This window comes from Sinocyclocheilus rhinocerous, unplaced genomic scaffold, assembly GCF_001515625.1.
Source record: "Sinocyclocheilus rhinocerous isolate Xijiao unplaced genomic scaffold, SAMN03320098_v1.1 scaffold689, whole genome shotgun sequence".
In the NCBI taxonomy this organism is placed as follows: domain Eukaryota; kingdom Metazoa; phylum Chordata; class Actinopteri; order Cypriniformes; family Cyprinidae; genus Sinocyclocheilus; species Sinocyclocheilus rhinocerous.
The window spans coordinates 17,121-39,735 of NW_015652129.1; the positions used below are offsets into that span (position 1 = coordinate 17,121).

Below are 22,615 nucleotides of genomic sequence, written 5' to 3' on the forward strand. Positions count from 1 at the left end.
GAATACTTCTGAAATACACCTGTTGAAAAATGACTTAAACCAGCTTGAATTGTTTTTCTGGTCTCCTAGCCTGGTCAAGATGTGATATTTGCTGGTTTTAGAGAGATTTGGGCCATGCTAAACCTGTCAAACAACATCTTAGCCAGCTTGAACCAGCTTTAACCAGGTAAAACCGGCTTGGGCTGGTTTGCTATGTTTTTCTCAAACACTCTATTTTGCGATCACGACTATCATGACTATTCATGATAACAGATAGGGCTGCAACTAACGATTATTTTGATAATCAATTAGTTGGTCGGTAATTTTTCGATTAATCGATTAATCGAATTAAAAACTACCAATTTTCTTTTTTTATTTTATTGACAAAAACACACTATTCCACATTCTGCCCAATGTCCTTAAAACAAACGTTCCAACTGAATGCTATGAAAACATACAGTGCTTAACAATTTATTAGCCCCCCTGCCATAATAAAGAGAAAACACATTTTAGGAATTTTAGGAATCTGTCAAAAAATTGTTTAAATCAAAAAATTTTTATTGTCATTTATTTGTAACTAAATACTTTTATTTATTCACATAACAAAAATGGCCTCCCTGTGCCCTTCATAGCTTGCGTTCTTGCTGGCATTGTTTAAGTACTTTTTGACTGTAATTGGGTATCTGAAAAAAAAACACACTATAAAGCTCTCTGCCTTTCTTTCATAGATAACAGCAAATATTATATTATAGCATTAGAAACAGCCTGGAAATTTTGGTAATCACCAGTACTGTTAGTTTAGAGCAGCAGTGGCACAAACCATAATTTGTTAAAAACCTTACATAAATTTGTTTTAATAAATTTGTTAAGCATTGTATATAGTGAATATAGTTTAAATCTCTGCATTAAAAATTAAAATAATAATAAAGATGATAAAGACGAATAAAATCACAAACTCAGCGGTAACCAATAGGTAAGAGTAATGTTCTGCAGGAACACACGTCCATTTGACCAGTCACGTCATAGCCCGATTCAGACGGTAATTGTTTCTCATATGGACGTCTGTAAAAATAAATTTACTTATCACCTCAGTGATAAAACTCATGGATTCCGAATAGGGCTTAGTGTCATTTCTTTATCCTGTTAAAGGCGGTTTTGAAGCGTCTGATATTTATATTCAGACAATTACACGCTTTTATCCCCTTACAGTTCCTACTCTCATAAAATATGCGCAATGCATGTTGACTTTTAAACCTTAATTTAACTTTCAACAACAGATATTTCAGCACAATAAATGTTTTTGCGCTGATTATTAATTGTCTCTGTTTTCCGTCTGTCTGACGCGGCGCTCATTCAGTAAAGGTTATAATTTAACACAGTCAGGACGGACCTTTATGCAAAAATGGAAATGCTCGCGTGAATTTGTGACATTTATACATAAAGATATGACCGTTAACTGAAAGGTTTTTTGCGCTGAGGACGCACACGCATCTGTTAAAGCGCCTGACAGGGCAAGCCATTACGCTAATACATTTTTGCGCTGAGGACGCACACGCATCTGTTAAAGCGCCTGACAGGGCAAGCCATTACGCTAATGCATTAGCTTAAAGCTTAACATAAAGAATTCTCATGTTTTGGGTAAGTTAGCTTGGATCACGTAACTCTCCTGCAGCATCTCATTCTGTTTCCTCCACTACTTTAGATGCATTTTGTCCATATAGAAATAAGTAATTCAGTTCTTTAATTTGACGCGACCGGCTGAAGTTGGACAAGTATGTAAACTCCGTTGGACGTGCACTGTGGGCAGACCCGATTAATCGATAATGAGAATCGTTGTCGATGATTTTCATAATCGATAATAATAGATTTGATCGATTAGTTGTTGCAGCCCTAATAACAGACTTTGAGGTCTGGAGTGTGAGACTTGTTGCTGTGTCCTGACCATCTGATTTGAACTCACTCGACTCAGATCTTCACCAGTCATGTCCACACCATATGTATATATAGGGTGCAAAAACATTGATCTAGGTGAAGACAGATTCTCATGGTTTCTTGTTTTTAATCACTCATCCACATTGTTAGGGGTTTTTGAGTTTTTGGGGCTGTTTTTGAAGTTTGTGCTCTGGTAATTAACGAATATTTACTGTAAAAAGTACTATATCTGAATGAACTAAAACTCTTCTCTTTAGGTTTAACAGTATGTTAACATAATATTTTAAAGATAATCTTTTAATAATTTCTTTTAGTACAATAATAATATAAATTCTAAACTATTAAATAAAATAATTAAATTATTATAAATAAACATTTTAAAACATTTAAATATATTATACATTATTTACTTACAACAAAGAATATGCCTTTATATTCTTTTATAAATGCTATATCATGCTTATTGTAATTCTTTTAAACAATATTAAAGAGTCTGTATATGCATACAAATTTTCAAATGGTGTTGAATTTATGTCATCATATTCAAGCTTTCAGCCTAATCAAGAACAGATTTTACTTGTCTATCAATACTGACTAGCAAATTCAGAGCCAGAATTGTAAAATTATTAAATATTACTTCTGCCTGTGATTAGAACTGTATTTTCAGATTCACATTTGAATGAAAATCAAAAGTAACAGTCATTTGCATCTCATATAGTGATGCAAGTTCATTACACATTCTAGAGCACATTTTCCCATACTTACAAATGTGTGAAATAATGCATTCTGTCAGTCATTTCTCCTCATTAGACAATGATCCAGCACCGGCCTTGCTGCAGCTCAGTTAATCCACATTAATTAAAATAGGAAATCACTCACAGTTAGAGCCAACCAGCTCCTCTCCGGTTCAGTTTGTCAATGTGGAATGAAAAATACAATATAAAACCCTAATCCACTGCACTCATAAACAGTGTGGACGAAGAACACAAATCAAGTAAAGTAAAGAGGCCCTCATGAAATATCAGGGCAGTAACAGTCCCATACTCATTTTAAATTATACTTGAGTAAAAGTACAAAAGTGCTTACTTTTTATGTACTTAAGTATTAAAGGTAAAATTACAGATCAGTGGATCAGTTTATTGTTTTATTTAGCAATTTTCTTAATTCTCCATTCTACTGTTCAAATGACCTACAGTATAGGGAAAGAGGGGTCTATAATAAAGCTTAAAGTTAAACCCCAGTCTAACAATACTGAATTATGAATTATAAGCCTATTGTGAGTCATAAATTAGCCAAGGAAGTTCATCAGATCATACAAGTCAAGTTGACTGACTTTGATGAACTTCTTGTGTGTCCTGCCAACTATGGTGAAGAACTAAAGTCAACTGTTTTTGAACACAGTTAATTGATGACATTGTTCATTTACACTGAAGACATTCACTCTTTTTCCTAAATACATGTTATTGAACTTATTGTAACAATTCATCCATATGAAAGCTGCTTTTGCCATGGGCTAAAAAAGGTAACTGCTTTATACCTTACAATTCAGACCTTTTCTTCCTCAAAATTCAGAGATATAAACTTGAATTTCTAAGAAGAAAATTCGGAATTGTGTAATATAAACTCAGAATTACGAGAAAAAAGTCAGAATTCTTCTAATGTTTTCTTCTTCTTTGCAATTCTGAGTTTATATCTATACATTTTGACTTTTCCACCCTCAGAATTTTCTGATAAATATTCACAATTACCTTTTTTATTTTTTATTCCTGGGTGGAAATGGGCTTCCATACACCCTGAAAATTGCTAACATGCTAAAAAAAATGATAATATGGCACTGGAGACTCTAACAGTACAACACGAAGCTGCCTCCATGGACCATGACAATATAGGCCTTGTATGATATAATCGAATAAAAAAAAAAAAAGTAAATTAAAATCGCTAAAATCTATTTAGAAAAATCAAACAACAACAACCTCGATTTTAAGTCTCTTCCACAAACTCTCAAATGTGGGATCCGGTTGCTATACAATCTGAACAAAATGCTTGTCCTACCAAAAACTCATCCAGCAAAGTTGCTTGTATTAATCCACAGACTACCTTCATCAATCCTGAGTGCTGCATTAATGGAGCTTTACTCCCCACCAATCAATGCAGAGGTTTTAAATGTCTGCTGTCCCAAAGAACCACTGGGATGTGCTTTGAGATATCATCAAAAATCTCTCTTAACACATGATACCATATGAAATGAGTGTTGGGGACAGGACTGACCCATATTTAACTGAAATTCCCAGCATTACCCACAAGTATCCCAGCAACGGCCCGTCCACACTAGCATACATTTTCAAATGTTCATTTTTCTCGTTTAAACCCAGAGGGGCCCACAGGTTTTTAAATACACCACATGTGAGTTAATTAAGCCTGTGCCTGTTTGCTGCCTACTCTGTGTGATTTCAAATGTGACTAGACTGCACGAGGTGAGTGGGGTTATATTCAGAACCAATGCAGAGGTCAGAAAGTGTTTGTTAAAATTTCAAAATGATCTCCTGAGAAGGTCTCAGGTGAGACACACTCACATTCACCTCTGGTTTCAGCTTTGTTGCTGACTTGAACCACCCTACTTTAACTAGGCCATACAGTTAATGTGCTCAAAACAGACTTGTGTATTCATTAAACGTGTCGTCTATTTATTTCTGCGCTTGTTTCTAAGCGACTGAAAATGCACATTTCTGCTTTGGACAGCTGTGTTGATGCTCTTGCACTGATGCTGACACAAATAAGTTTTGTCCTTAAAGCTACATTTTGGCAACTGCAACACCAAAATAACAGTCTTTCAGGGTTCTAATTATTTCTGCGGCTGTTAAGCCATTTCAGGGAGTAAATTCAATTTATGAAGAGAGGAATTCAATCAGTGGCTTGTAGAATTTGCATCTAAATAAAAGATGTAGGCGTTTGTAAATAGTAATTTCAGATGGTCAGGTGAGGCTCTCTGCACTGGGCTATATCAGTCCATTTTGATTTAATGGATTTGAGAGATAAATGAAGATAATTAAGCAGTATCATACGAGCAAGAGTGCTGTTGTTTATCTAGTTCAATATACAAGAAACAACTTACCCTTTAGACACAATATTGATAGCTACTTTGTAATTGTTCGTCTCTGAGGAAAACCTGCGGTGTTTCGTTCCAGAATGAATCACTGCATGAGTTGATTCAATGACTCGTTCATAAAAATTCGCTGCATTCGGAACAGTATCGGATACTATTTTAATATCTTTCAATTGCATGAAAGAACGACTGAATGACTCACTTGTTTCGTTTATGAATAAATCGGTGCTTTTGAACAAACTGGTTGAAAGAAAGATTCATGACTCACTCAAAAAGACAGTCGCTTGTCGCCACCTACTGGCGTATGGTAAACTTGAAATACATCCATTGCATGATTACCTAGGCCTACTTCATTTCAATCCAATCAGCTTTATGCGGCGAATTCACATAGTTAAAACATGAACAGACATAATCCGGTATGAAATTAGTGAATTTTCGATATTTCAGTATGAATCACTGTGAAATTCACAATCGCTTACATTCCTATTGAGTCTTGGATTCCTCATGCTTTTCTCCCACGAAATTTTGCCATGCAAACGTGATTTGTGACGCATTTTAATACACAGTCATGAACGGAGATTTACATGATGCATTTTCATGAATTCCATACCCAAGTGCACAGTTATTGACAAAATAATACAGGAAGAAATCCATATCAGTAACAGTACTGTAAAACAAGTCTTAGAACATGAGTTTTATTGTGTTTTGTATGCAATCCGAACATGTAAAACTGCATATGATTGATGCATTAGTGGAAAACAGTCTGACATGGCGTGAATCATTCTCCAGGAGAAAAGAAAAACCTTTCAGTGAGCACAGGATAGTAAGGAGACATTCATAGTGTAGATTTACAACAAGAAACATTTGGTATTCTATAGGTTTACTAATGTATCATTGGATGGTTTGTTCACATAGACTGTGCCTGATAATATCTGCTATATTTTTCACAAAAATGTTGAAACACCTTTTTATTACATGTAGACATTGAGGCGTACATGTATGCGCCAGATACATTCAAACATCATGTTCATCTAAAATTTTCTGACATTTTTTTTAAACATTTGATTTTCTTTTTAAACTAATAAATACAATAAATAATAATAATAAATAATAAAATAGCACACCTTCCGGCATGCCTTTTTCCTCACACAAAAACATTGTAAAAAATATATACATACAGAGGTAGGACAACAATGGATCATTTAAAAAACGTTTCTAAAAAAATACCTAGACAAAAATGACGAACAAAAAAAACAGAGGTGAAGGACCAGAGCGTGGAGGCATATACACTGCATGGCGTATGTTGCATGTAGAGTGGTGAACAACAGGACAACTTCCTCTCCTCATATCATGTTCTGAAAATAACAAGCCCAAAATGACATAAAATCATCATTTTGTTGCCAAGCAATCTAGTTGTGGCACATTAAAGCAGTAAAATGCAGTAATATTCTACCTAACTCTAACCAGCAAACATATTAGTTGTATTTTTAATATTCATTGGAATACCAATACCACGGAGACCACATGAGACAACATAGTTCTTTAAAAAAGTGGAAATGTAATCATTTGCCTGATTCATTTAGTGTGCTTCCAGCTCTGCACGCTCGGTGTCCTGGAGCTTATCGATTGTTAATTTACTGCAATGCTCCAAGGCCCCACGCGTGGCCAGTGACTAATGAACATATTCAGACCATGTGCGACCAGAAGAGATCCCACACAAACTCATCTAACCTCATTTCTCCTCCTTCCTGCCCCCAAGGAACGCGAGGTTGCGGAGGATTGAGAGGCAGAGCTTCTGGAGAGGGAACAGTGGCTGGACATCTGACCGCTGGACAGCAGGTTTGCTTTGAAATACTGGATTAAATCTTCATCTGTGCAGTGAAATATACAACAGTCAAATATACAGTAAGAAACAAAAAACACAACACACAGAACTATGTTTTTAATATTTTATGAAGAACAGTGTTGGGTGTTACTAATTCGATTTAACATCGAAATTTAAAGTCTAACCTTAAAATGCATGCTTTTTATGTACCCTTCTCACTTTAAATACTTTGGTGAGTTAATGAGAATATTGGTAACACTTTAGTGTCCAATTCTCACTATTAACTAGTTGGTTATTAGCATGAATATTACTGGGATATTGGCTGTTTATTATTACTTAAAAAGCACATATTAAAGTCTTATTCTGCAATACCTTATTCTAAATCCTTAATCCTACCCAATTCCTTCTTAAACTTAACAACTACTTTACTAAGTATTAATAAGCAGTAATTAGGAGTATATTGAGGCAAAAGTCATAGTTAGTTAATAGTAAGAATTGGACCCTAATCTAAAGTGTGACCAGAATAATGTCTGTTATTTATTTGAAAGAATTAAAAGAACCGTTTCATGTCTATCCTTGAATCATTAACTTGTTTCGAGATTGATATAGGATTTAGAAAGTAATTAGTAACAAGTAATTAAATACTTTTTTGGAGAGAGTAATTTGTACAGTAATCTAATTACACTGTTGAAGATGTAATTACTGTAGTAACTAGCAATTAATTACTTCTTTAGAGTAACTTACCCAACACTGATGAAGAATATGCGACACTGCCTGCCCATGTGTTCAATGGCTAATGCTGTGGGTGGTTGCCAGGTTGTTTCAAGGTGTTCTAAGTGATTTTTACTAGGGAGTTTAGGTGCAGATATTTTTGTTGATATCAATCACAACTACATTTTATAAGGAAGATGAGAGTGGTGCAAAACTTGCAGTCACGATACTAGTGTGTTACTATGGATGGCTGCCAGGGCACTGCTAAAGTGTTCAGTGTCACACTAGTCCAATGTCAAGAAAGCCCAGAGATGTTAATTTGCATGTTCTCTAAAAGTTTTGATTTGTAATTATATAAATGTCCTAGATCTAGATTTATATTTAACACTTATTTAAAACATTACTAATTTATACTTTTTATATTTAACACTTATAATTTAGGTTTAACATTTATATTTATATTTTATTTGTAACATTTATATTTGTTTTTATACTTAAGATTTACATTTGAATTTAAATAGAAGATTTAATATAAAAATAAATATCAAACTTAATGTTTCAGGTACTGTTTTAACACAAATGCATTATTGTTTAAAACCGGCCATATTTTTCGCAACCTGTTTAATTAAAAAGCTGCCCCCTTGTTTTACCACACTGATATATAGTTATATTTATGTATTTTATTTATAACAATATACAATTTATTTATAACATTAATATTTAATGCTATATTTAACATTTATGTTTTAGATTTACAATTAGATTTAACATATGTTTAGATTTTATGAACAACATTTATATTTATTTGTTATTAACATTTACACAAATGCATAACTTTAAAAAAACTTTTGCATAAAAATAGCTATATTTAGCAGTTTGTAACCCAAATTATTTTAAATATAATTTTTTAAAATTCAATTAACATTCATATTTTAGATATACATGTAACATTTCTATTTATTTTTTATATTTAAGATTTAACATTTGCATTTAGATTTAAATAGATAATTTAGACAACACATTTAGATTTAGATTTCATAATCGATATATATATATATACATATATATTTTAAGTATTGTTTTATACAAATACATTTTAAAATGCTTAATATTTACATAAAACTAGCCATTTTTAGAAGTTTTACCATTTTTATGTTAAAAATTACATACCATATTTTAATGCATTGCAATGTGAATGCTAAGGTATTTTGGGGTTGATTTTTAGTACTAATAGTGCTACTTGCAATCTCTACTAGCTAAGGTTTTTTTTGCTCCCCCTTAAGTCTGACCTTGTGTGCTCCACTGTGCAGCTGTTCTGCGGTCTGATCTTCTCTCTCGGTGTTGTGGGGGCGTCCTGCTCCCGCCGTTGTCCAGTGTGTCTGTCATGTGCTTGAGTGGGTCCTCCGTTACAGGAGGGGGCTCAGGTGGAGGAGGCAGGTCTGCAGACCAAAAGTGTGAATGATCATCTATCCACTCCATTTTTATAGAAGAACAACTGCTTTAATTACTTCAATCAATAATTTATTAACTATGTGTAATATTCTTACTCCCTGGTTTCAGCGCTTCACGTCTCGCAAGGCCATCCTTTTGAGATTTCTTCTTAGGCCTGGGCTTCTGAATTGAGGACGTGAATGATGTATATTCTCCTAATAGCAGTGCAGATTAAAGTAAACAAAGATTATGTACTTCCTACATAATCATCAGCAATGTAATAAAAACTGTTATTTTTCCAGCGGTGAAGGGCCTACTTGTGCCTGTGTTGTTGGAGAACAGTTCCTCCATTTCAGCAATGTCTCTCCAAGGACCGCTGTGGTTGGGAATGGTGCCATTAAGAGACTCTGTCTTGGTTAACAGCTTTGGGTTGGAAAGAGCAAACTGTGTATTGTGTGCACACTGTGTTTTCCTGTTGAATCTAGTGAAAACACGAGAGTTTTGCCAAGTCAGATTCTAAAGCTACTGTCATGGCAAGAACAAAGTAAAATCAGTTTTAATAAAGAAAAAAGATAAAAATATATGAAGAGATATGAAAAGATAAGATATGAAAGGATATTTTAAAGATTTATTTAAAGATATGAACAGAAATTGTAATATTAATATTCTTGTGATGGCAAAGTTGAATTTTTAGGAGCCATTAATTCAAAATCAATCTATCAATCTATCTAATTTATTTATTATTCATTGATTATATTGAGCTGTCAAATCAACTATGGTTAGGTAACAACTTAAATTTCAGTTTGTTTAAATTTCCACACACACACACACACACACACACAATAGGCTACTGTATAACAATGCTTATTTGCATAAAAATGGCCATATTTAGGAGTTTTACCATTTTTAACCCAATTTACTTTAAAAATGGCCAATTAACATCCTGTTCATTCATTCAATCATGATGCTGAGCTGTCAAATCAAATATGGTTGGACAACTTAAATAACAACTAAAATTTAAGTTTGTTCTGCACAAAAAACATATCACTATGTCATATCACTTCAGAAGACATGTAATATAGTAAAGTCATCTAAACAACTTTGTTACTTTTGGGGTGCTTTTTTCCCTAGGATTGCAGCCAGGATGTTCTTCAATCCTTCAATTCACATGATGTGTTCCACAAAAATAACATGAAGGTGAACTACTCCTTTAATGTTGAGCCCTGATGCCTTTGTGTGTGTGTGTTTACCGTGGCAGCAGGTCTGGATGGTGCAGGTTCGGCGGGTACTGCTCCTCGCTGGGGGAGGGTGTGAGAGTTGCTGTGGACTGCAGGCTGTAGGTCGTGGCCCTGTTGGTTTCCTCTCCTCTCAAAGGCAGAGTGGCTACGTCCTCAAGACCCTCAATCAGATAAGATCGCTCGGGCAGTGGAGGACACCACTCTTCATCTTCCTCAGGGCTATTGAGATGTAAACATTAGGATTCCAGTTAAACCTAAAATATTGGTACACTACGAAAACACAAACTAGGTTTAAAACAAAGCAAGAAAAAAGAAACTTCATACAAACACACAAAAAGAACACATATCAAAAGACTCTGGACCCCTGATGCATCTAGCAGCGATTTCATTACACGATAAAAGACTGAGGTAAATAAAACCAGACTGTGGTCCTTTGAAAAAAGTAAAAAAAATAATATAAAAGAGAATCCAATGTGGGTACAAAAGACAGCATTGTAAAAAAGCTTATCAAAAATTTGTCAAAGCGGTTTCATCCATGGAGGGTGATGATAAAAATATGATGTGAAAGGAAGAAAGCATTGAGGACAAAGGTTGATATGTGTGGTTCCGCTTCATTCCAACCCGTGGCTATTCTTACAGGTTCATTCTGAGAAGCCGCGTCTCAAACAGCCAGGACGGCTTGGCTCTAAGCACTAACATCATTAGCCCCTGTCACTTTGAGCTGAAACATCAATACGTTTAGATAAGACCACAATTTATCGCCCAGACTACATTTTACCATGTTGCACAGGTTCCATATTGGGTCACTTTTCTGACAAGGAGAATTATATCCAGAGGTGTCTGAACTTAAAAGAAAAAAAGTCGGAAGACAGCTACTGAAAAGCAGGTTTATAAGTTGATGAAATCTTCTAGAAATGGGCTGAGAGACTCAAAAAATATCAAAAAGTAACACGGTATTACCACAGATTTTGGACTTGTACTATGGTCATATCATTTGATTTTGGACATGTACTGTCATATTAACATGGGTTTTTAAACACATTCCATGGTCTTTTAACATGGTACCATGATATTACCATGGTATTTTAACATGGTACCATGGTTATTTGACATTTCCATGAAATTAACATGTTTTCTTTTTAATTGTACCACAGTTTTTGGAAGTGCACCTTGGTATTAGCATGGCTTTTTGAACAAGTACCATGTTCTTTTGATATGGTACCATTGTTTTTGGATATGTAGTGTACTATGATGTTACCATGGTATTTTAACATGGTACCATGATTATTTGACATTTACCATGGAATTAGCATTTCTTTTAAATTGTACCACAGTTTTTGGACATGCACCATGGTATTATCATGTCTTTTTGAACAAGTACCATGGTCTTCTGATATGGTACAATGGTTGATGGACATTTACCATGGTATTAACATGATATTTTAAAATGGAACCATGGTCTATGGACATTTACCATGGTATTAGCATTTTTTTTTAATTGTACAACAATTTTTAGACATTCACTATGGTATTACAATGGTTTTATCACATGGTATCATAATTTTGGACATACAAATGGTACATTTTGGACACCATAGTATTAACATTGGTTTTTAAACAAGTACCATGTTCTTTTGACATGGTACCATGGTTTTTGGACATGTACTATGATATTACCATGGTATTTTAACATGGTACCATAGTTATTTAAAATGTACAATGGAATTAGCATGTTTTTTAAATTGTACCACAGTTTTTGGACATGCACCATGGTATTATCATGGCTTTTCAAACAAGTACCATGGTCTTCTGATATGGAACAATGGTTGTTGAAAATTTTCCATGGTATTAACATGATATTTTAACATGGTACCATGGTACATTTACTGTGGTATTATCATGTTTTTTTTAATTGTACCACAGTTTTTGGACATACACCTTGGTATTAACATTGGTTTTTGAACAAGTACCATGTTCTTTTGACATGGTACCATGGTTATTTGAAATTTACCATGGTATTAGCATGTTTTTTTAATTATACAACAGTTTTTAGACATGCAGCATGGCATTACAATGGTTTTATCATGCAGTATAATGGCTTTGGACATGCACCATAGTAATACCATGGTTTTTAGATACAGTATGTATCATGGTATTATGATGTTTTTGACATGGTACCAAGAGCTTGGACTGTGTTATTAAAATGGATTTTTGAACAACAAATACCATGGTCATTTGACATGATATTATGGTTTGTGGACATTTACCATAGTAGTATCATGTTTTTTTTTTTACTGTACCACAGTCTTTGGACATGCAACATGGTAATACCATGTTTTTCAGATATGAACCATTTCAATGACATGTTACCATGGCTTTCTGATCATGTATCATGATCACAGCATGTTTTTTGTACATTTACCACAAACTACCACGCTTATCTGGACATATACAAATGTTCTGCCTTAGAATGGTTATTACCTGTGTCTTTTGTCTGTGTTTTGAACCTCCTTGTTTTGTACTGAATGTAGGGACAACACATCAGACCAAGTTGGTGAAGAGGTTTGTCCTAGAGACTTCTGCTTCATCAGTTTGGCTGTAAAACAGCATGAAACAAGGCTAAACTCAAGTCCATCTGCATAAAATTGACATCAGCATTTGTTGCAGCACTTGTTGCTCCAATCTGTCTGCATAATTCCTGCCTAATACCTAAAGGACCAATCCCTTAACCCTCATGATTGAAATCAATGTCACTCCTACCATTTTTGCCTCTTGGGTACTGAAGTTTTGCATAATCTGCTCCACTGTGGCTGGACTGAAGGCTCCACTGATCCAGGTCCTGCTCTATGCTGTAGAGGTCAGTTTTGGAGAGGACTGGTGTGCTGGTGTATGGGTCTGGACCCTGAGAGTACAGGCTGCACACGTCATGACCATCTGCATCGGCTGGGTTAATGGTACAGTATATTGCGCCTTCATTAGAGGCTGGGCTGTACTTCCCATTCTGGCTCAGATAATTGGATAATCCTGAAGCTGGAAAACAGATTAATGAGTTACAGGAGATTTGATTTGTAAGTGTGACAGTACCATAATGTAGGGGAACGCCCATGACAGAGATCTTACTGTTGTAGTATTGATCTGTGGAATCAAGTCTGCCTGCACAGCAGTTGACCGAGTCTTTTCCATTTCGAGAGAAGTTGCTGGTAGGCCACGAGTCAGCCAGCCAAGGGTAGTTACCCAAGTGTGACTCCAGCAAACATGGCCTGTAAAGGAAATTAAATCATTTAATTGAAAATAAATTATTTTACATTAAATATAAAAAAGTGTTACACTTATTTTTAAAGAAATAATAATATATGTGTGTGTGATGCGATCTAGGAAAACCCACCACATGGTGAAATTTTACCTTTTTTAGGTTTTGATACCATATGAAAGCTGGATTCAAGCCCTTTCCAAAACTGTTTTTATTTTGTTCATAGTGGCTATCTGAATTTGGCTGATAGCTATGATTTTCAGGAATGGAATTTTGAGAAAAACAGGTTTAAAGTGAGGCAAAGAAAATAGAAACACAACCGTCAAGTATCACAAGTAAAAGTCACTTTACTGTGGTAAAAGACTTATTTTAGTCACTGTACATGATGTAAAAGATACAAAATGACCCCAAGGAACACACATCACTTGCAAACATTTGAACATTAAGTGTATATATCGGTTCATAAAACATCACAGATTACAGTGTGCAGGCTATCTCCAATTCTTCTCCTGTTCTACTCTGGACTTATTCCTGGCCCAGACACAGTTCGGGGTTGTAACTTGTAGTTTTTCCGTTGTTTATCATGGGCATAGTCTCTGAAATTTGATCACCCTTTGTATGTTTAGATAGCACGAATAGTGTACCTTGTAGTTTACATTTAGAAAAGCGAGCGCAACTGTTCACACACCTCAAGACAGTCACCGGACTCCTCTTTAGTAACTTCATCATCCGATCCTTCATCTCTGGATGTGAAATAGTCCATTATAACATCGTTTAGGGCACTGACATCACCAAGACTGAGCAGATTGAGATGAGCAAGATCGTTTAAGTGAGCAGCTACTTCAGACTGCGTTGTTCTCTTGCGCTCCGCATCACACGATATAAAAAAATAAATAAATAAAAAAAACTTTGCGTGCAATGAATTAATGATACTCATTTTAATGTTCATCTTTATTTACTTTTTCCTGACCACTTTCCATGCTCTACTGTGGATAAATTTGAATTCTATGATACAGACCTTCCATTTATAAGATCCGACCCATCACCACGAGAGAGTGCGACTAAAGAAAAAAATATGAGAAAGAATTTATCCCAAAAGCTCTTTTGACAACATGATTTTGAGACACACATTGTTAGTTTTGTGCTAGTATGGAAAGAAGGTTACCTGCGGGCGTATATGCAAAGGAAGTAGTATAGTGTCCAAGTTCTTTCCTCCTCCTGTGTCTGCAGTAGATCCAGGCGCTGAAACCCATTAGAACCATCCAGGATGATACACCAATCCCGGCGATGAAAGCTGGCTGACGGACCACCCCTGTGATCTGCTCGGATAGGCTGACACTATCATCCTTCACCACTGACAAGGACTGATCTATTGCTACTTCTGATTAAAGATATAAGGAGGAAATGGAAAAAAGTGAATAAGAGCGATTATGTGAAAACGGAAAAGAGACAGAAGAGTAAATGCTTCTTGTCTTATACAGGAAACATTTTATCAAAATATATTTCCCCCATCATCTATCTTCAACTGACAAACAGCATGAAAATCCCTAACATTTTCGATTCCTTAACATAAAATACGAGTAAATGCTGAGATAAGAATCTGTTAGGTGGGATAAATGTCACCATCAGAGGTGTGTGGTAAATATTTTTTATAAACCTGCTGGACAAATCCAGCTTAAACTGAGTCCATTATAACATCGTTTAGGGCACTGACATCACCAAGACTGAGCAGATTGAGATGAGCAAGATCGTTTAAGTGAGCAGCTACTTCAGACTGCGTTGTTCTCTTGCGCTCCGCATCACACGATATAAAAAAATAAATAAATAAAAAAAACTTTGCGTGCAGTAGTTTACACAGGACTGGCGGGAAATGTGCATTGATACACCTTTATTATATGTTACGTAGTTTATTTTGATATGTTAACTGTTTCTGTGGTGTTTAGAGAAAGCACCTCCGCAGAGCGTTCTTAACGTAAAAGAAAGACACAGTCTTTTCTGCTTGCTGCAATAAATCGCTATTTTTCTGCACTAAACAAGTTAATTTTGCCAAGATATTTTCAGAGATGATAGACAAGATGTTATAGAATAATAATTGAATAAAAACCAAATTTTGACAAAAAAACTGAAATTCAACCTACCCAAAAGCTCTTTTGACAACATGATTTTGAGACACACATTGTTAGTTTTGTGCTAGTATGGAAAGAAGGTTACCTGCGGGCGTATATGCAAAGGAAGTAGTATAGTGTCCAAGTTCTTTCCTCCTCCTGTGTCTGCAGTAGATCCAGGCGCTGAAACCCATTAGAACCATCCAGGATGATACACCAATCCCGGCGATGAAAGCTGGCTGACGGACCACCCCTGTGATCTGCTCGGATAGGCTGACACTATCATCCTTCACCACTGACAAGGACTGATCTATTGCTACTTCTGATTAAAGATATAAGGAGGAAATGGAAAAAAGTGAATAAGAGCGATTATGTGAAAACGGAAAAGAGACAGAAGAGTAAATGCTTCTTGTCTTATACAGGAAACATTTTATCAAAATATATTTCCCCCATCATCTATCTTCAACTGACACACAGCATGAAAATCCCTAACATTTTCGATTCCTTAACATAAAATACGAGTAAATGCTGAGATAAGAATCTGTTAGGTGGGATAAATGTCACCATCAGAGGTGTGTGGTAAATATTTTTTATAAACCTGCTGGACAAATCCAGCTTAAACTGGCAGCTGTGTTTTGGACAGCACAAAATATGGTAGCAGGATTAATAGCTGGCCTAGCTGGTTATTAGCTGGAACAAGCCGCTCATTAGCTGGACAAGCTGGTCCAAGAAGATTATCGCTTGTTCAGTCTGGCCATTAGCTAGCCAAGATGGTTATTAGATAGTCAAAACTAGTTATTAGCTAGATCAAGCATTTAGTTTTTGGCTTATTAGCTAGTCTAAGCTGGTTATAAGATAAAACTGGCGAAGATGGTCATTAGCTTGTCCAAGCAGGTTATTAACTAGCCAAAATGGTTATTAGCAGGTCTAAACTGGTTATTAGTTGGATCAAGCCAGTCATTAACTGGTCAGGCCGGTTATTGGTCCAAGCTGGTTACTAACTGGTCACTGCTGGTCTTAACTGGTTCAATCTGGCTGTTAGCTGGCCAAGATGGTTATTAGATAGTCAAAACTAGTTATTAGCTAGATCAAGCATTTGGTTTTTGGCTTGTTTAAGAAGGTTATTAGCTAGCCAAAATGCTTATTAGCAGGTCTAAACTGGTTAGTAGTTGGCTCAAGACAGTCATTAACAGGCCAAGACGGTTATTAGTCCAAGCTGGTTATTAGTTGGTCACAGATGTTTTTTTAGCAGGTTCAATCTGGCCATTACCTGGCCAAGATGGTTATTAGCTAGCCAAAATGAGCAGGTCTGGTTATTAGTTGGATCAAGCCAGTCATTAGCTGCCCAAAATTGCTATCTGTCCAAGCTGGTTACTAACTGGTCACTGTTGGTTTTTACCTGGTTCAGTCTGGTTGTTAGGTGGCCAACATGGTTAGATAGTCAAAAGACAGTTATTAGTCCAAGCTCGTTATTAGCTGGTCACTGCTGATTTTTAGCTTGTTCAAGCAAGCTATTAGCTAGCCAAAATGAACAGGTCTAAGCTGGTTATTAGTTGTATCAAGCCAGCCATTATCTGACCAAGATGGTTATTAGTCCAAGCTGGTTATTAGCTGGTCACTGCTGCTTTTTATCTGGTTCAGTCTGGCCGTTGGCTGGACAAGGCATTTAAATAGCTGGCAAAGATGGAAAATGGCTTGTCCAAGCAGGTAATTAGCTAGCCAAAATGGTTATTAGCAGGTCTAAACTGGTTATTAGTTGGATCAGGTCGGTCATTAGCTGGCCAAGCTGGTCAAACTGGTCACTGAATGGTCCAAGCAAGTTATTAGCTGGTCAAAGCTGTTTTTAACTGGTTCAATCTGGTCATTACCTGGCCAAGATTGTTATTAGCTATTCCAAGCTGTTTATTAGCTGGTCAATGCTGGTTTTTAACTGGTTCAATCTGGTTGCTAGGGGGCCAAGATGGTTATTAGCTGGATCAAGCATGTTAATAGCTGGTGAAGAGGGTTATTAGCAGGTCTAAACTGTTTGTTAGTTGGATCAAGCCAGTTATTAGCTGGCCAAAACAGTTATTGGTCACAGCTGTTTATTTTCTGGTCAGTGCTGGTTTTCAGCTGGTTCAATCTGGTCATTACCTTGCCAAGCTGGTCGAAGCTGGTTATTAGTTGAATCAAGCCACTCATTAGCTGGCCAAGCTGGTCATTACATGGCATCTAGTATGACAAACTGGTAACTGGTTCGTTGACCAGCTTAGACCAGTTAGAAACCAGCTATCATGTTTCAAAAAGCAGCTACTAGTTTAAGGTGTTCCTGGGAGGAAATGATGGCATTACTCACTCAGGAAGATGAACACGGGTTGGCTATGAGTGCCCACTCCTGCAATTGTCACCGCTGCGACCAGCACGCGATACATGGACTCGGGCAACAGCCCGTCCAACAGCACCCACAGCGTATCCCCATCCACACTCCTGTTGATCATCTGCTGAGACTCGTTTCCTACACACCACACCTGTACGACCCAGAAACAGACTTCAGCCATTACTATTTTACCTAGCGGTCACTGAGAGGCTCTCCACATAAAGGCTTCACCGGTCTCACCCTGTACTCTAGTATGAGCTCTTCTGGCACATCAGGGGGAGGAGGCTGCCAGGACACTCGCACGGTTGAACTGTTACTTAACTGCACCACGCTGACTCCCTGAGGAGGGCCGCTCAACACTAAAAGCAGAAATATGATGGGCAAATGTCAAAACATTAACATTACAGCAAAAGTTTGAGGGTAAAATGAAAGTCATGCGAACTAAAAGCTAAAGACTTGAGTTGCATATCAAAACAAGTCTTGCCTTCATCAGGAGTGCGAACCACAGCTATTTCACTGTCAATCCCCTGAAACTCATTGTAATACGGTCTCATTTTGAACTCGTATTCTTTTCCTCTGTGTAGCTCTGTTATGACAGCAGTGTGTACGCGGCCCGGCTTTGATTGTTACACCGAATGACATTTTAGTGGGTGTCTTCTGTAAATCAGGGAAAAATGTATGATATTTATTTTTTGCTAGGAAAAACAAAAACAAAATTGCAATTAAATTAAACAGAAAACTTTTTTATTTTTTGGGGGAAAAACAACAACAATTTAAAGCAGTATTACACTTGTTTTTTTATGCTTAAACCCTTTTTCGTCTTTGACCCATGTACTAATGTACTGATATTTACTTGTTTCTCATTATTTACCATCCCATTCAAAATGCATGTCTACATATGTACATCAAATCATATACTCACAGTCCATGTGATTTGAACACTTGTAGGGCTCAAGACTTTGGGTGTCTGCAGACGAACCTTGACCCATCCTAAATCCATCTGCACATGTGCCTGGTCTTTCCCCTGACCTTCTGGACCATCTGAAAATGTACACACACAAAATGATGCTGATGTGCACAAACCATAAAAACAGCCATCACACACACTACACTACACTCACCTTGTGTTCGGACTGGCTCTGAGATGGGGCTGGGGTCACTCAGCCCAAAGGAGTTGACTGCTCGGATGATGAACAGGTAAACAGTGTTGGGGTAAAGTCCAGACACTGTATGCTTCTCCAGCCTCACGAGATCAGCTACAGTCTGCCATGTGCTGCCCACTGACTGACTGGAATAAGACACAGGAAATTAACACTACATTAATTCACAAAACACATTTCCAGCTTTACAATCAAAATGAATGAATTCCATATTAATGTGTCAAGTTGCAGCTTACAGTTAAGCTGATGGGCTATATTACTGTATTACATTATTAATAAATGTAATTATTTAATATTATTTATCTTTGCTACTGATGCCTTTTTAGAAAATAACGAATTCATTGTGAATTGCTGCGCTTTGCATCATGCCTAATAACATCCCTTATCCATCAGAAAAAAATCAGTGCAATGCTCATCCATACACATGAAAAGACATTATTTGAATTATGACAGGGTTCAATTATACAACAGAGGATACGCATTTGAATATTCAAATAATTGTTATATTAGTAATTCTGTTCGGTGTTGGGGAAGCTACTTTGAAACTGTAGCTTGTCACAAATCAAAAGCTACTCATAATTTAAATATATTATATTAAAGCTACTCTTTAAAATAATTAGTTAGCTGCATTACAAGCTACTAACAAAGACACTGAAGACATATAAGGGATCTGTATCAGATATATATATATATATGTGGTTGGTTTGGGGTCAGTAAAATTAATACTTTTATTCAGACAGGATGAATTAAATTGCTCAAAAATAACAGTAATGACATTTATTATGTAAGAAAAGGTTTCTATTTCAAATAAATGCTGTTGTTTTGAACTGTTTATTCATCATAGACTTGTTCCACATCGAGGTTCCACAAAAATATGAAGCAGTACAACTGCTTTTCACATTGATAATAATAGTAATGTTTCTTAGGCATCACATCAGTATATTTGAATGATTTCTGAAGGATCATGTGACACTAAAGACTGACGTAATGACTTCTGGAAATTCAGCTTTGCCATCACAGGAATGAATTGCAATTCAAAATATACTGAAATAGAAAACAGTTATTTTAAATTGTAATAATATTTAACAATTTTACTGTTTTTATTTTTGTTCAAGTAAATGCAGCCTTGCTGAGAATAAGAGCCATCTTTCAAAACAGAACCCAAACTTTATATGCTATTTAGAATGATACATAAATCTATGATTCAGTTTTCAATTGTATTGTACTACGTAGATTTATACTAAACTCTAAATAGACAACATGCAACTGAATAACAGTGATAAACAGCAGTAATTAACCAAGTAATAATTCAAACTGTTTTTGAACCAGTTCCTTAAAATGAATGATCTGATTCTCTAACTCAATCTGACTTCCCAACTCTATTTGAGAGATACAGACGTTCTAGTAGAGCCTGTTTATTTATTCCCTGAGCTTGCTCAGTTGTAAGGTGGCTGTGTACAGAATACAAACACCTGCTATTTTGCCATACCGCTACCTGTCGAAAAAATAGCATGTTACTAGAAAACCTGCAGTTTTTCAAAAACAGCTGCACTATTGTCATGCAAATGAAAAATGTAGTTAACTTTGTAGCAAGTTTGTTACTCCCCAACAGACTCTAATGTCTTGTGTGAATAAAAAAGCTTCACTAGCATGCTGAATTGGACACATTGGCCTTTGTTAATGAGAAAAAATGAGCACGGAGCAGGGTGTGAAGGACAATGGAGAGGATCTGGCCTCGTCTCCATGCACCGTGAGCACATAAGGTCTGCCCAGTCGACTTCTCGGACTGTGCGCACGACCATGACCTCTCAACAGAGCGAGCTGCACTATAAATCCGAGCGTCTCCTTAACGAGGTGTCAGAGCAGAGCTAAATAACGACTTGGCCTCTACTCTCGGCCTCCCTGCATCACCCTCCCTGCTGCTCTCCTGGCGGGACAATAATAGAGCCTTCTGTTCATCTGACCTCCACAGAGCCCAGAGGGACAAGTTCTGCTGAATTCTAACTGCAGCCCCAGGGAACATCCAGCCTGCAAGAGAGCAATGCTTCACACTCACTTTACCATAAACTTCCATCCGCTCTGACACTCTGAATGACTTCTCCAACAAAACCGGCACTATAATGAGAATGTCTGCCACTCGCTCTACCCATCAGGCCACTGGAGAGGTTGTAGGACCCCCTTCCTCATATATTTCTTTTTAATATGTAGCAGTGCTGCAGACTTTAAATCCATGCAGGAACTGACTGAATGCATTCCCCAATATTAGATAAAGTGCAAACTTTGCAGGAGAGGAATATTCCAGGCTCAATGCAAGTTAAGCTGTATCGACAGCATCCGTGACAGGCTTTTGATTACCACAAAACTCGGCCCTCAGTGTGTAAACACAAGCACAAGTCATATGTAATCCATACGGGGTCAGAAATTAAAAGTGGCTCAGGTGAAAAAAATCCCACTGAATTTTAAAAAGCAGGAAAAACGCTCCATAACATGTTCCTCTGTTTTTCTTATTTGTAACATCTGATATAGTTCTTAATATTTTATTCTAGGTCTAGTTATACACAATGTGACAGAAAATATGAGTATTGGTTTTTATTGGTGACACCCTAACATCCAATTATAAAAGATATAAAAAGATGACACAGCGTGATTTTATACCGTTAGAAATAAACACAACCCCATAAAGGTGAAAAAATGCCCCTGAAAATCAAATCCAGGGGGCCAATATGGCCTCTTAATGGAAAATTGGATTTCTGACACTGAAAGTGTGTATAGTAATGCATTACAATAGAAGTCTATAAGGCAAAGCCCTGCACTGGAGTAAACCTTGTAACTTTCTCATGATGTGCATAAAGATCCAGAAAGGGTTGTTTACACTGAGGAAAAACACACAGGAATTACATATCCAGACGTTTATCCACTTAGAAAAGTAGTGCCACCTCAAAAGGCTGATTTGGGTAAAATAACAGCTCATATGACACACATATTCATACAAAATGTTAGCACTTTAACTAAAATCAAAGCTGTATGTTTATACTTTTAAACCTTCCAAAATGCTTGTTCCATAAATCACAAGTCTTCAACTTTTTCAGGCTAAGGACTTCTTGGTAGATAAGGAGACATTTGTAGAAGAAAAATAAAAACTAAACTAAACTAAACTACAACATAATACAACATAAACTAAACCTATAATAAAGTGTATGGTACGACATTTATGGATTTATACACACAAACGACATGAGGGTGAAATATTAAAATTCCAATAAAAATATGCATTTTTGGCAAAATTTATGCTGTTCGCATTAACAGCCAGAACGATCAAAAAACTAAAATGTTCGTAAGGATGCACAAGGCTATTGATGTATACACTTTAAACCCTTTGGTAACACTTTACAAAAAGGTCCCATTAGTTAACATTAGCTAATGCATTAACTGATATCAACTAACTATGGGCAAGACATTTGTTACTGTATTTGTTAATTTTCATTAACATTAGTTAATGGAAATACAACTGTTCATTGTTCATGT

At 36.3% G+C, this 22,615-nt stretch overlaps 1 pseudogene; it reads right to left on the reverse strand.

Annotated features, from left to right (window-relative positions):
- Window positions 1–6,273: 6,273 nt before the first annotated feature.
- The window catches only part of LOC107713436 (roundabout homolog 2-like), a 70,002-nt pseudogene continuing 53,660 nt past the window's right edge, over window positions 6,274–22,615 (reverse strand).